Genomic DNA, 14,063 nt, shown 5'->3' on the forward strand with positions numbered 1-14,063 from the left:
TGAGTGGGTCTCCGAGTAAATCTATAAGTGGGTGCCTAAGTACCTGAATGGGTATGTAATTGGGTTCATGAGTATCTGATTGGACATGAGACTGAATGTATAAGTGTATGAGTGGGCAAGTGGATGGGTGTATAAGTGTCTGAGTGAGTTTGTGAGTGCATACACGAGTCTGTGACAGTGACCGGCGAGTGTGTACAAATATATCTTTTTCACCAATATTTGCGATGATGTTACAATATCCCTGCGATAGTACATGGGGGGCCACGCTGGTAGTCACGACATCATCGCGAATAAGATATGTGATTAAAAAACATACATTTTGGACACATAACTTGTGTCACTAGCACCCTTATTTCTCAAACATGAGGTCAGAGTACCTCTACCCTGACCCCTTATGTTAGGTTTCTATGAAAATTTCAGCCCCAGGAACCATTCCCGATTGATAAAATGGTGGCCACAACTTTCTGTACAGGTTGAGCCCAGCCAATCACAGCATTTCTGTTGGTGCATTCAAGCGCAATCTACCACAATGTTACTGTGAAATATCCACGACCACCGCAAAATAACCTTGAGATATCCATGGCCAGAGATATCACTATATTGTTCGGTTTTAAATTCTCAAAAGCTATTGAACAGATTTGCACCAAATAACAAAAAGCACAATCTGAGTAACAACATATACTTTTTTCCCACACTTGGTGTAATTCCATCCAGCGGTTCGGGCTGTATGTTCGGCAACGCGTTCCTATGGAAATTAAAATTACAAACACACCCTTAATTTGAGCTACTATTTCTCAGTCCCCACTGCATAGATCATCCTCAAACTTTCCATGACACACAGAAATTACTTTGACGATTTTTTGGGAAAATTTCATGAAGATTGGTCAATCAACGCCAAAGTTACAGGCAAATACAAACATGTTATTCCTATGGAAACTAGGTCCTAACTATAATTACCTACTGGTGACTAAATATATATATAGGTAGTTATAGTTAGGACCAAGATTCCATAGGAAAAGTGTTATTCATTTTGCTAATATCTTTGGCTCCACTTGACGAATCTCCACCAAACTGACACAAAACATTTCCTTTTTGGTTCGGATGCTGTGTTCCAAAATGCGTTTTCCCCATGTTAAGTCTATAGGGATTTTTCATTTTTTGAATACAACTATAGCCTGAACTGCTGAACGGATTTACACAGAATTTGACAGAAAGCTAGATGTTGATCCAGAAAGCTTGCTTTTTGTGGTGTAAATCCGATCAGTAGTTTTTGGGATATCTATCTTTAAAAAATAATTATATCTGGGGACGCAAGTCCTCGTAATGGACTCGCGAATCCTATTAAAATTTTATCGGCTGTCAACACTTAAACCAGGAAGTGTTGGCAGCCATCTTGTGACTCAGCTTGAAGCCGAGTCCCACAAAAAAGTACAGAAAAAAGAAGAGGGAGTAGGGTAGCAATACCCTGACCCCCCAGATATGGTAGGGGACATATTTTTAATTTTGCTGTGTGAATCCAGGCATATTTTCTAAAAAAAAAACAAAGCGCAGGCTCCCATACTTCGTTTAAATAGGCCCCCAGGTGGGTCAGGTCCCGGGGCATTATGCAAATGAGGGAAGGGCTCATGGGGACCCCTCCTTGGACATTTCAAAGCCGCGGGGCGAAAATTAATGCGGGAGAGGCCCTATTGCCTCGGCCGGAGCAGCAGGGACTGCCATCTCCCAGGGCAGTAACATTAATATATGTGAGGGAGCCTCGCAGTGCCCCCACTGACCTGGGGCCCGCCACCTCCCAGGGCAGAGATATACATATAGGGGCAGATTTATGAGCCCCTTGCGCCACTTTTGCGTCACTTTTCCCATGTTAAAAGTGACGCAAAAGTGGCGCAAGGGGCTCATAAATCTGCCCCATAAAATATAGCAGGGTAGGCCCTACGGCCCCCTGCAGCCCCTGGGACTGCCAACTCACTGGGGCTATAATGAAATAGTAGGGCATGGGGGCTCTGGCCCCCCACACAGCCCCGGGGACCAGCACCTCCACTGGGCACAAATCAAATAATAAATGGGATCCATTGTGGATCCCCAGACCCTGTGACCACCACCTCCCCTCGGCAAATTTGGCCCCCCTCCAGGTGCACCAATGGCCCTGGAGCCCACCACCCCACAGAACCGGCTCCAGTAATGTTGCATGTTCCCCATCCATGGGCCATTACAGCTTGCTATGGCATGGCCACAGCACTGCTCCCACCATGCCATAGCAAACAGTGTGCTTCTGTTTGAGCAAGCAAGAGCATTTTACTCTTGCTAGCTCAAAGTGGAACACTTTGCTTTTACTGATGAATACAGGCCCCAGCTAGGCCCGCAGGACACAAGGGTTCGCTCTCCTGTAATGGAATCTATAAGGAAGTTGGCACGGAAACTGCAAAGTACAAAGACAGTATTTATTAACCCTTAAGGGTGGTCCTACAATCCACACAACACTCTTCAGTATTGCATAGAGTAGCACAAAGAACATTCGTACATGGTCCCCTTTTATACACAGTAGAGGGGCTCATAAGTGGGTGGATACAACATGAAGACGAAGAACATTACCATTTATGGTCATTTTCGATACTGAATCAATACATGGGCGGAGCCAACACACTCCTTGGGCCCGCGAGGACATGGTCAAGCAAGGCTAACTGATAACAGATGCGGTCAAGTCTGGGCATGTGCCAGATGGACAAAGGAGCTATTTATAGACTGTTACTAGGCAGATTACAAGAGCAACTAACACAGAGGTTGGACTCTTCTCGTGGGGAACACGTGGAAGCATGACAATACAAAATGGAGTCCGAACTTCGGTCAACATAACAGAGAAAACATGATCTATAAGAGGGGAATTAATGTCTTTAGTAAATGCTTAATCATATCGTTGTTTCACTTTACAACAGACGACCCTTTCAGCATTTACTGAAGACATCCGGCTTGTTAGAATAATCATCATATATATCAATTATCATCATCTCTTCTACTTCCTTAGCTAAACGTTTCTGATAAGTGACATTGGCAATAGCTTTCTTATCGGGGATACAAAATGATACACATAATGAGCAGAGTAAAGGACCACACTGAACGCAGATACAGCATAAAAACAGAACCGCTACAATAATGCAGAGACCAGTTAGAACCTTCCATCCCCAGGCAGTAATTAACGCCCAAAACCATCCAGAAAAGGACCAAGTGCCGTTTTCCGTGTGGATCTCAGCTGCAATCTTATGCAGTTTATTGATGGCATTATAAACTGATGGCGTATGATCAGGAATAAACACACAACAGCTACTTCCAATAATTTTACATGCTCCTCCTCTGTCAGCTAGCATAACATCTAATACCATACGATTCTGCAATGTAACAATTCTAGTGATCTGTAATTAATCCGTAAGATTCCCAAGAGCAGCAGCAGTCTGATTTGTCACAGCTTCTACCACTCTTGTTAATCTTCGGATCTTCCTACTGTTCAGGGCAGCTCCAACAAAGAAAAACAGTCCCAAGTTAAAATCAATATACTGTTGCAGACTGGTGTCAGTCTGATCTACATCATCAATTGATAAAGTACGTTTATACCTATTTACAGTCACATTATTCAACAATTTCAAATCTTTATGATAAGATGCGGGTGCTAGGAATACAGGAGGTAATAGGAATGATACATAGCATACCCCAGACCACCCAGCCGGCAAACGGTAATAACCTTTATTTCCACACACAAAGTAGGTATTATGGGATGGTAGGAAGGTACTATTATTCAATCCATCAATGTTCAAGACAGTGATACAATCACTGACACCAACAGGGATAAAGCCCACACTCTGGACACACAGGTCCGCTTGAGCTTGTGCCACTTGGATCACGAATTTGTCCTTCCCCACAGTGTCTCTGGTGTTCGTGAAGATATAGGGAATGGATTCATTGTCTGGTCGGTACTCTTCCCATTCCCAAATTGTCCCATTCGCTTGCGGATATCCATTTTTATCCTGATGACATTCTTTATTGAGTCTGAAAAGCAATCGTCCCACTGTCGGTTTCCGAGTGGCAAACAGCAAAGTGTACCATGCTCTACAAGAGCCATTATGAGAGAAAGGAAGTGGTATGAATGGCGTACCTCCTTTCTTCTGATGGGCTGGCATCATCCCACATATCCAACAGTTCGTAGCGTTCGTAGCAACGTGGGTATGATGCAGCATCTGAATGAAAGTGTTATTCAAATAGGACTGTCGATGCTTCAACTCTTGATATGGCAATGTATAAAAGTAGTGCTCCGCAGGCACTGGAGTCGTCAACACAAGTGTTTTCCGAGCAGGAGTTACCTCCTCCACAAACCATGTGGCTATCCCAACAATAGCTACTGTCAACATGAACCCTACTGCACAAAGTATTTTCTTTTTCTCCATGTCAAGGTAAAGATAAGAATAAAACCAATATCTTCCTTAAACTAAAAAGTCTGTCAGAACTCTTCCCCTTGGGCAGCGGTTGATTTCTTCACCAGCGGGCCAAGACGGGTGTCGCTACACTAATGCAGGGCTGATCCCCCCCCTTGCCTCATCGGCTCTCCGTTTCACTAACCCAAGGGCCGTTCTGACAGTATGTCCCGGTACTAGAAAACTCACTTCCTTGGTCGAAGATGATATTGCCTTCCTCCAGGAGTCGCGTGGTCCGGAAAGAGCTCCTCAGTGGCGTTTGGCTCCGCAGCACGGCCTGTCTCTGCAGCCAAGATTTCTCGTTGATCGGTCAGCACGGCAGGTTCCACCAATCCGGGCGGCACCTTCCTACAGTGCAAAGAGTGGATCCAATTCTTTCGGTTGGAGACTCGCACAGCCGTCCTCGTTGCGAGGAGGACCTGTTCAGGGCCCACCCATCTCGGTTCCAAGCTGTTTGTTCTGTCGAAGACTTTCACCATGACATGGTCCCCAGGCCGGAGACCATGTCCTTCGCCGGTAGACCGATCAGGGAGCGCCTCTCGGACCTGTTGATGAATAGAAACCAAGTTATCCGTTAACTGTGCCAGATAATCGTTCATCATTACACAAGGTACATCATACACAGCCTTAGGTTTTGGTGGACCCCAAATATTCATTGGGCGTCCAAAAACAATTTCGTAAGGTGTAAGGCCAGTTCGAGAGTGTGGTACCGATCTAATTGACAATAACGCCAGTGGCAGAGCGTCTGGCCAAGTCAAAGACGTCAAAGCTTGAATTTTGGCGATCTTAAGCTTCAGTGTACCATTATACTTCTCAACTAGGCCTGCAGACTGAGGGTGAAACACGGCGTGGAACTTCTGGGTGATGCCTAGACCCTTCAAGACATACTTTATAACGTCCGCTACAAAGTGAGGGCCATTATCACTCCACAGAAGTCTACAAACACCATATCGGGGGAAAAACTCCTTCAGCAGCAGCTTCGCAGTAGTCATCGCAGTATTGTCTTTCGTAGGGTACGCTTCAACCCATTTGCTGAAAGCGCAGACCACTACTAGAACATACTTCAGATTATTACAGCGCTCAAGTTGGATGTAATCCATCTGCAGAACCTCAAAGGGTGCAGTGGGTGTCACAAATCCTCCTGCTGGAGCTCGAGTACCCTTTCCTGGGTTGTACCTCAGGCAGATCATACAGGTCTGCACCACCCTCTTCGCTGTGCTAGCAATCTCTGGATGCTCCCAGACTTGGGTAAGCAATTTCACAATTGCGGAAGCCCCAACATGTGCTAGCCCATGTGCCATCTGAACCATAGGCTGTACAAAAGCCGTAGGTAATTTCCATCTATCCATCTGCTTATTTCTCCAGCAACCCTCGTCATCCAGTTCTCCCTCACTAGCCCATTGTTCCCGCTCTTTGTCAGAAGCGGTCCTTTGCATTTCTCGCACTTCCTCCTTCGCATCATGCCATCTCTCCACCTGTGACTTCACTACATACATGGCAGTAGTACCGGGCTGCATCGCAGTCTCCCGTGCTACTCGATCCGCTAACGCGTTCCCTTCTCCAACTTTATCAACCACTTTCCTATGGGCGCTACACTTAACAATGGCAATTTTCTTTGGGTACGTCAATGCAGTTAAAAGATTATGAACTAACTCTCCATGCATTATCTGTACTCCATGTGACGTTAAAAACCCTCTCTCCTTCCAGAGTAGGCCGAAGTCATGCGCTACTCCGAAGGCATAGCGGCTATCTGTATAAACATTCACACATAGTCCTGTACTGAGCTCACATGCTCGTGTTAATGCTATCAGTTCCGCTGCTTGGGCTGATTTCTGTGGTATGCGTGCTGTCTCCACTATCGTTTGTAATGTGGTAATTGCATATGCTGCTGAAGCCGTACCATCTGGTAGCTTCAGACAGGATCCATCCACCCACAGTTCTCCATCTACATCTGGAAAGGGCGTATCCTGGAGATCAATACGACCCTTTGTTTGTTCCTCAGTCACAAGAATACAATCATGCGCTTTCCGCGCCTCAGGCTGGGTCTCGGGGTATGGCAATAATGTGGCCGGGTTTAACGTTACGCACCTTTTTAACGTAATATGAGGAGCCAAAAGCGTCAACTCATATCCCGTTAAACGGGCACTGGTCAAATGCTGCGTCTTTGTTTGATTAAGCAGGGCATCCACAGCATGGGGAACTAATACCAGCAGCTTATGAGATAACACAATTCCCTCACTTTGGCGTATTGACACAGCTGTCGCCGCAACCGAGCGAAAACACCCTGGTAATGCTCGGGCGACAGGATCAAGTACAGCCGAAAAATATGCACAAGGGCGCTGCTTATCGCCGTGCATCTGCACTAAAACTGACAATGCACATCCATCTTTCTCATGCACATACAACGAAAAGGGTTTTGCATAATCAGGGGTTCCTAACACTGGTGCTGAACAAAGGGCCTGTCGTAGTTGCTGAAAAGCAGTATCACACTCATCTGACCAAGGGATTGGGATAGGCGTGTCCTTTGTCAAAAGGGCTAACAATGGCTTAGCTATGTGCGAAAACCCCAATATCCACTGTCTGCAAAAAGAAACAAGGCCCAAAAATGCACGCACATCCTTCTGTGTGGATGGTCTCGGTGTATCCAAAATTACTTGGATACGATCCGGTGTGAGTGCACGTCCCTCCTTAGACAAAAGGTGACCCAAATAAGTCACCTTTGGTCTACAGAATTGCAATTTCTTCCTAGATACCTTGGGGTAGATTTATGAGCCTCTTGCGCCACTTTTGCGTCACTTTTAATATGGGAAAAGTGACGCAAAAGTGGCGCAAGGGGCTCATAAATCTGCCCCCTTATGATTGTGGGACGCTAAAAAGGAAAGTAAGGATAACGTACTGTTTTCACACAACTCCAGGGTGTCAGCCGCCAGCAAGATGTCATCGACATATTGAATGAGGGCGACCCCCTCGAGCAGAGCAAAAGAATCCAATTGTCGTTTCAAAGCCTGACTGTAAATGCTAGGGCTTTCTGTATAGCCCTGGGGAATCCTACAGAAACGATAAGATCTATTATTCAATGTAAACCCAAAAAGATATCGGCTATCAGGGTGAATGGGAATGGAAAAGAAGGCATTCTTCAAATCAATCACTGAGAACATGGTCGCCGTAGGCGGGACCAAAGTAAGCAACGTCGTGATATCGGAAACCACTGGATACTGAGGTATCACGATCTTGTTTACCTCTCTCAAATCAATTATAAACCGATAGACCTTAGCATCCGTGTCCTTTTTCAGAATGGGGAGAATCGGGCTGTTACAGATATTATAGGGAACTTCTTCCACTACTCCCACTGCGATCAAATCTTGCACAATCCGTATGAGAGCCTCCTCGCCCTCCTGGGAAATACGATACTGCGGGAGGCGTGGTAACACCGCCCCCTCCTGGACACTAATGTGGACCGGAGGAATCACCATTTGTCCCACATCTGTGTCCGAAGTCGCCCATAAAGCGCGAGGGAGGGTAGCTAGCAACGCATCCTCTGATATCGCACACATCCGCTCAGACTGGGGGTAGTTGTCATTTAAGATCACCCTCACACCTTCAGGGGAGCAGCGGATCGTAGCCCTAAAATGCTTTAACATATCAAGGCCCATAATGTTATCCGGTGTGTACGGAGCAAGCAGAAACGGACAGGGTGCAGAAAAAGAATCAACCTTAAACATGAGGGGCTGTGAAAGAGGGCTTCGGGAGAGTGTACCATCGAACCCTACCGATGTGATCATTAAGCCGGATGGGGGAGCCCCCGGAACCAATTGCTTAGATAGCGCACTACGTGTCGCTCCTGTATCCACTAGGAACTGATCAGTAGAGCCCAAAACCTCAGCCGATACATAAGGGCCCTTCTGATCGACCGGCACCTCAACTGATTCTAACCCCCATCCAACGCAATCCTATGCATGCTGAGAGTCATGGTACCCCGACCGGTCAATTCCTGATGCTTGATACTGATGCTGGCGATCGAAAACATTTGATCTATCTCGGTGCTGCCCAGCAGAGTCAAAACGAGCCTGTTCATTAGAATTCCCTCGAAAGTTCGAGAAACCCCCTCTACCTTGCAGGCCACCCTGGGTATGCCCCTGACGCGATGCATGCAACACCGGGCAGTCCCTGGCCCAATGGCCCGATTGCTTACAATACGCACACTGGTTCCTATTCAAATCAGATCGGCCCGAGGGGGGACCATAAGATCCTCCCCTACCTCTATTACTACCTCGTCGAGGCGGGCCATAGACTTGCGCCAACATCACCTTTGTTTTCAAATCTTTCGATTTCTTTTCCTCCTGGCCCTTTGCTTCTTGCTCCTGACGTTCATAATACTGGGCGATAGTCAGGAGGGCCGTCGGCGTAGCGGAGGACCAAGAACTTTCACTCGCTTTTAGACGGGCCGCAACCGCCGGTAGCAGATTGGCCACATATTTATCCGCAAAAAGGTGGCGACCCGTATCGTCAGTAAGCGACTGGCCACTAAAATCATGAAACGTCTCCTCAAAGCGCGTAAAAAAGTCCGCAACTGACTCGTCAACTTTCTGTTTACATGCAGCTAACATATTCCAGTCAATCTTTTTAGGGGGGATAATTGTCTTCAACTTAGTCACAATAGCAGCAGGGAGATCTAAAATACTCTGGGGCGGTTTCTGCGCAGGCTTCCGCTCCCTATCCTCATCTTCCAATTCAGACCATCGAGCCTTAAAAGTGGCAACATCATCTACCTTCCGCACAGATCGCCACATGTCTGGTGGTAGAATAAGCCCAAAGAACAAATCTATGTCTGCTAAAGTCATGACGCAAGAATTCAAGGCCCCCTCGACTTCTTCATAGAATGCCGCTGGATTCTTGCGGGGGTCAGGCAGCGCATTCTTCAATGCCATAACATCAGCCCTATGCCATGGAGTATAAACCCAATTATACACAAAATATCCCTTAGCATCGGCGGAGGTAATGTCCGAGCTAGTCCCCGCTCCTTTAGGAGGAACATACAAAGGCGCCGCCTCGCGCATTGGCTTAGCATGCACTAGATCGCTCTTATCTGATTGAGAGGTGGATGAGTGGCCTTCTGCAGTACACGAATCCGACTGCGTCTCCTCCCCTGCTCGTTGGCGCGCTTTTTCTCTATGGGCCAGCACCGCGTCCCGCAAGGCGAATAGCCGCCGAGCCGTATCAGGAGCCTTAGAGGGAGAAAAAACACCATCATGCAATGCTTTGGCATCCGATGTCACTTCTTCAGGCTCAAAGACACTAGAATATTTCCGAAAAGCAGCAATCACTTCCTCAGCGAAATGGTTCAAAAAATACAATCTCTCTCTATCCTGCCATGACCCCCAAGTATGGAACAATTCATCCACGGACACCTTACCCTTAAGTGCACGGAAGGAAATTTGCCGAAGCTCAGCCATATGCTCAGCCGATAACATGGACCGCGTATCTACCTTACCCGGACCCGGGACAGAATCTTGTGGCCTCGGAGCAGATGCGCCGACATAAGGGGGCGGAGAGCGATCTAGTAAATAAAAATCATCATCAAGATTATTAAGGACAGGATAAAGTGGCTGCCGAACAGCGTATTGACCCGAAACTTGTAGCCTACGCTCCTTCTCTTGCCTGTCCGTCTGCTCTCTGTCCTCCCGACGCTTCGCTTCCTGTGCTCGCACATGATCATTCTTCCGTTGTTCTTTATCAAACAGCGCTTTCTCACGCTTCTCTCGCTCACGCACCTCCTTCACCCACAACCGCACACACTCAAACATATCCTGACGAGCACGCCGCTTACACATACACTGTTCCACATACTCAATCTTACGTATATCAAACGATCCATACAAAGGCCATCGCAACTCAGGATCTTTTTTTGTGTATTTCCTCCATACTGTGCTGTACATTATGGAAGAAAGACCATGCTTCTCATACATATCCCTATTAGGAGTCCCCTCTGGGGGAGCTGGAGCAGATTCCTCGAGGTTCAACCGGTTTCCGAAACAGCAGCACCACTTACGAAGTGCGCTGAAAGCAGGCATGCTCAGAAATAATGCAAAATATGCAATATTATAGAAAAATGGCACTTAATCGTTGCGCCGTTCAAAGTTACACAGCTCCGGAGAAATCTCTCCACATTACCTGCCTATATGTGTTGCAACGCATATATATTCACAAAGACAAATTCAAAATATGACTAGTCATCACAAATCAAACTCAAATAGCCAGATCAGGCTTCAAAAACTCGGAGCAAGTACCGTACAACGGTTCTTACCAATCAAGAGTCCAGATTCCAACTGCCAAGCTCCACAATCGCCCAAACGGCTTTCACGGCAAGACCGACAGAAGAGGTCTCAGTCGATGACCGGCGCCACCCAGACGGTCAGCTCGGAAGGGAAGGAAGAAAAAAACCTCGGGATGCCAGGGCTAAGACGCCGCGGGCAGTGATCACGTCCCCGGTCAAATTCCTCACCTTCGTCGCGACCAGTCCTTCGGGCATCCGAGTCGCCGATGAGCCCCACGTGACGGGCGCCAATTGATGAATACAGGCCCCAGCTAGGCCCGCAGGACACAAGGGTTCGCTCTCCTGTAATGGAATCTATAAGGAAGTTGGCACGGAAACTGCAAAGTACAAAGACAGTATTTATTAACCCTTAAGGGTGGTCCTACAATCCACACAACACTCTTCAGTATTGCATAGAGTAGCACAAAGAACATTCGTACATGGTCCCCTTTTATACACAGTAGAGGGGCTCATAAGTGGGTGGATACAACATGAAGACGAAGAACATTACCATTTATGGTCATTTTCGATACTGAATCAATACATGGGCGGAGCCAACACACTCCTTGGGCCCGCGAGGACATGGTCAAGCAAGGCTAACTGATAACAGATGCGGTCAAGTCTGGGCATGTGCCAGATGGACAAAGGAGCTATTTATAGACTGTTACTAGGCAGATTACAAGAGCAACTAACACAGAGGTTGGACTCTTCTCGTGGGGAACACGTGGAAGCATGACAATACAAAATGGAGTCCGAACTTCGGTCAACATAACAGAGAAAACATGATCTATAAGAGGGGAATTAATGTCTTTAGTAAATGCTTAATCATATCGTTGTTTCACTTTACAACATTACACTCAGGGAGCTGCATGTCAGCAGCTCCCTGTGTGTAAAAGCAATGCCAGCTCCCGCAGGAGGCAAGGAGCCGCCATAAACCGTGGGGGCGGTCAAACTCCCCCCATGGTGCCCAACAATATGGCCTGGCCCCAGGGGAAACAAGACGGAAATGAAAACGGCACCACGAGGGGGGCACTTGGCCCCTTCTCCCTTTAAAGAAAATCAAAGAAAAAAAGAAAAGGCCTGGCCCCGGGGGATAGGGTCCCCGGGGCTGAAATCTGCCTTGGGGAGGGAGCCGTGTGGCCCCCTCCCCTTTTTATAAAAAAATTATAAAGGCTTGGCCCCAGGGGATGTGGTCCCTGAAGCCGAAAATGGCCCGGGAATGAGGCCACTCGGCCAGTCTCCTTTTGAATTCTTAAAAAAAAATAAAGGCCCAGCCCAAAATTGTCCAGGGAAGAAGGGCCAGTGAAAAAATGCCCCCGGGACCTGGCCGACCCGTGCTTTGTTGTAAAAAAATGTGTCCATATCCGCAGATCCTGCCAAAATTGTTTTTAAAAAATGCTTTGAACAAGAGGTCTAGGGGGTCAGGGTGTTTCTACCCTGATCCATTTCTTTTAAAAAAAAAAATTTGGGTGGGACTCGGTTCATCCGAGTTCCAAGATGGCTGCCAACACTTCCTGGTTGAAGTGTTGGCAGCCAATCAAATGTCAGTACCATTTAAGTAGGATTTTGGGCTAGATATTGTTTTAACTTAAATATCTCTGAAACTACAGAACGGATTTACACAAAATCACAAAAAGTTTGCTTTCTCGACCAGCAATTAGCTTTCTGATAAATTTGGTGTAATTCCATTCAGCAGTTTGGGCTGTAGTCGTGTTAAAAAGAAATTAAGAAAGCCTGTAGACATAACAAGGGGAAAAAGCGTTTTGGGACACCCTTTTTTTTCTCTGCCCCGCTTGACAGCTCACTCTGAAACTTTCAATACAGCAGCTGAACGAAGAAGGGGACGTATTTTGAAAATGTCATGAAGATTTGTCAAGTGGCACCAAAGTTATTGGCAAAACAAAAAAATATTTTCTTATGGAAACATTGGTCCTAGCTATAACTATGTAACTACCTACTAGTGACCGCCAGTAGGTGGTAAATACATATATATATTCACTGAAAAAACCATAGGTTTCAGGCACGTTATAGTTAGGAATTAGCATTTAAAAAACCTTAGAAATTCACTGAAAAAACCATAGGTTTCAAGGGCGTTATAGTTAGCTGGACTTTTCACTCGTACAAAACCATTGAAATTCCCCCGTTATAGTTAGTTCAGCTAACTATAACTCGCGCGCCAGCAATGCACTGCTGATGACGTCACATACTACATCACTCATGACATTGTCAGTGACATCACTCATGACATCACTGATGACATCTCAAATGACATCACTGATGACATCACCCAGTGAATGTGTGTTTTTCTGAAAATTACATATGTTTTATATATGTATATCTCAAGGTCGATGGAAGAATAAATGGGTATATAAGTGTCTAAATGGATGATTTGTTTTTGAAAAATGTATTGTATAACTGACTGATTAAGTGTATCTTAGTGAATACATGGCTTAGTGAGTAATGTTTAAATGTGTAAATATCTGTATCAGTCTCTCACTTTGTGTATAAGTGGCTGCATGGGTTGGTGAGTAGCTACATGAGTGTCTATATAGGTTATTAGTTGGTTTTTTGAGTATCAGTATGAGTGTCTGAGTGTCTGTATGGTTCGGTGGGGGGTATTGCGTAGTGCATAGGTGCATGAATGAGTGACTCACTGTTTGTATGTGTTTAAGACAGCATGTGTGCAGGACTGTATGGGTGGATGAGTGTGTGCATGGGTGTGTTAGTGAGTGATAGACTGTCTCAATAGTGTCTTTATGAGTAACTACATATGTTTTAAACTAATATATGTGACTATTGGTGTATATAAGTGAGTATTTGTGAGAGTGAGAGATTGAAAGAGTTCCTGTATGAATAAGTATGTGTTTCTATAAGTGATTGTTTAAAAGACTTAGTATGTGTAAGTTTCTGTAGAAGTAAGTGTGGTGGTGTGTGTATAACTGTATATGCAAGTAAATGGATGTTTGATTCTTTATTAGCAGTGACTATGTGTGTGAGTAACTCTATGGATGAGTGGCGTTGTGTAACAGAATGTATAGGTGTGTGAGTACATATGATGAGTGAGTACATGTATGAGTGACTGTATAGGACTGTTGGTGAATGAGTGGATGTGTATGTGGGTCTTAGAATTACTGAATAGGTTGTTGTAACTGGTATTGGTATGTCCATGGTTTTGAACATTGTAGTTTCTATTTTTGAATGTGTGTATCAAAGGTTATATTAGGGGAAGAGGAGGTCTGCCACTCTATCACAAGGATGATGTCATCAGTGATGTCATTAGTGATGTCATT

This window comes from Triturus cristatus, chromosome 6 (genome assembly GCF_964204655.1).
Source record: "Triturus cristatus chromosome 6, aTriCri1.1, whole genome shotgun sequence".
NCBI lineage: Eukaryota > Metazoa > Chordata > Amphibia > Caudata > Salamandridae > Triturus > Triturus cristatus.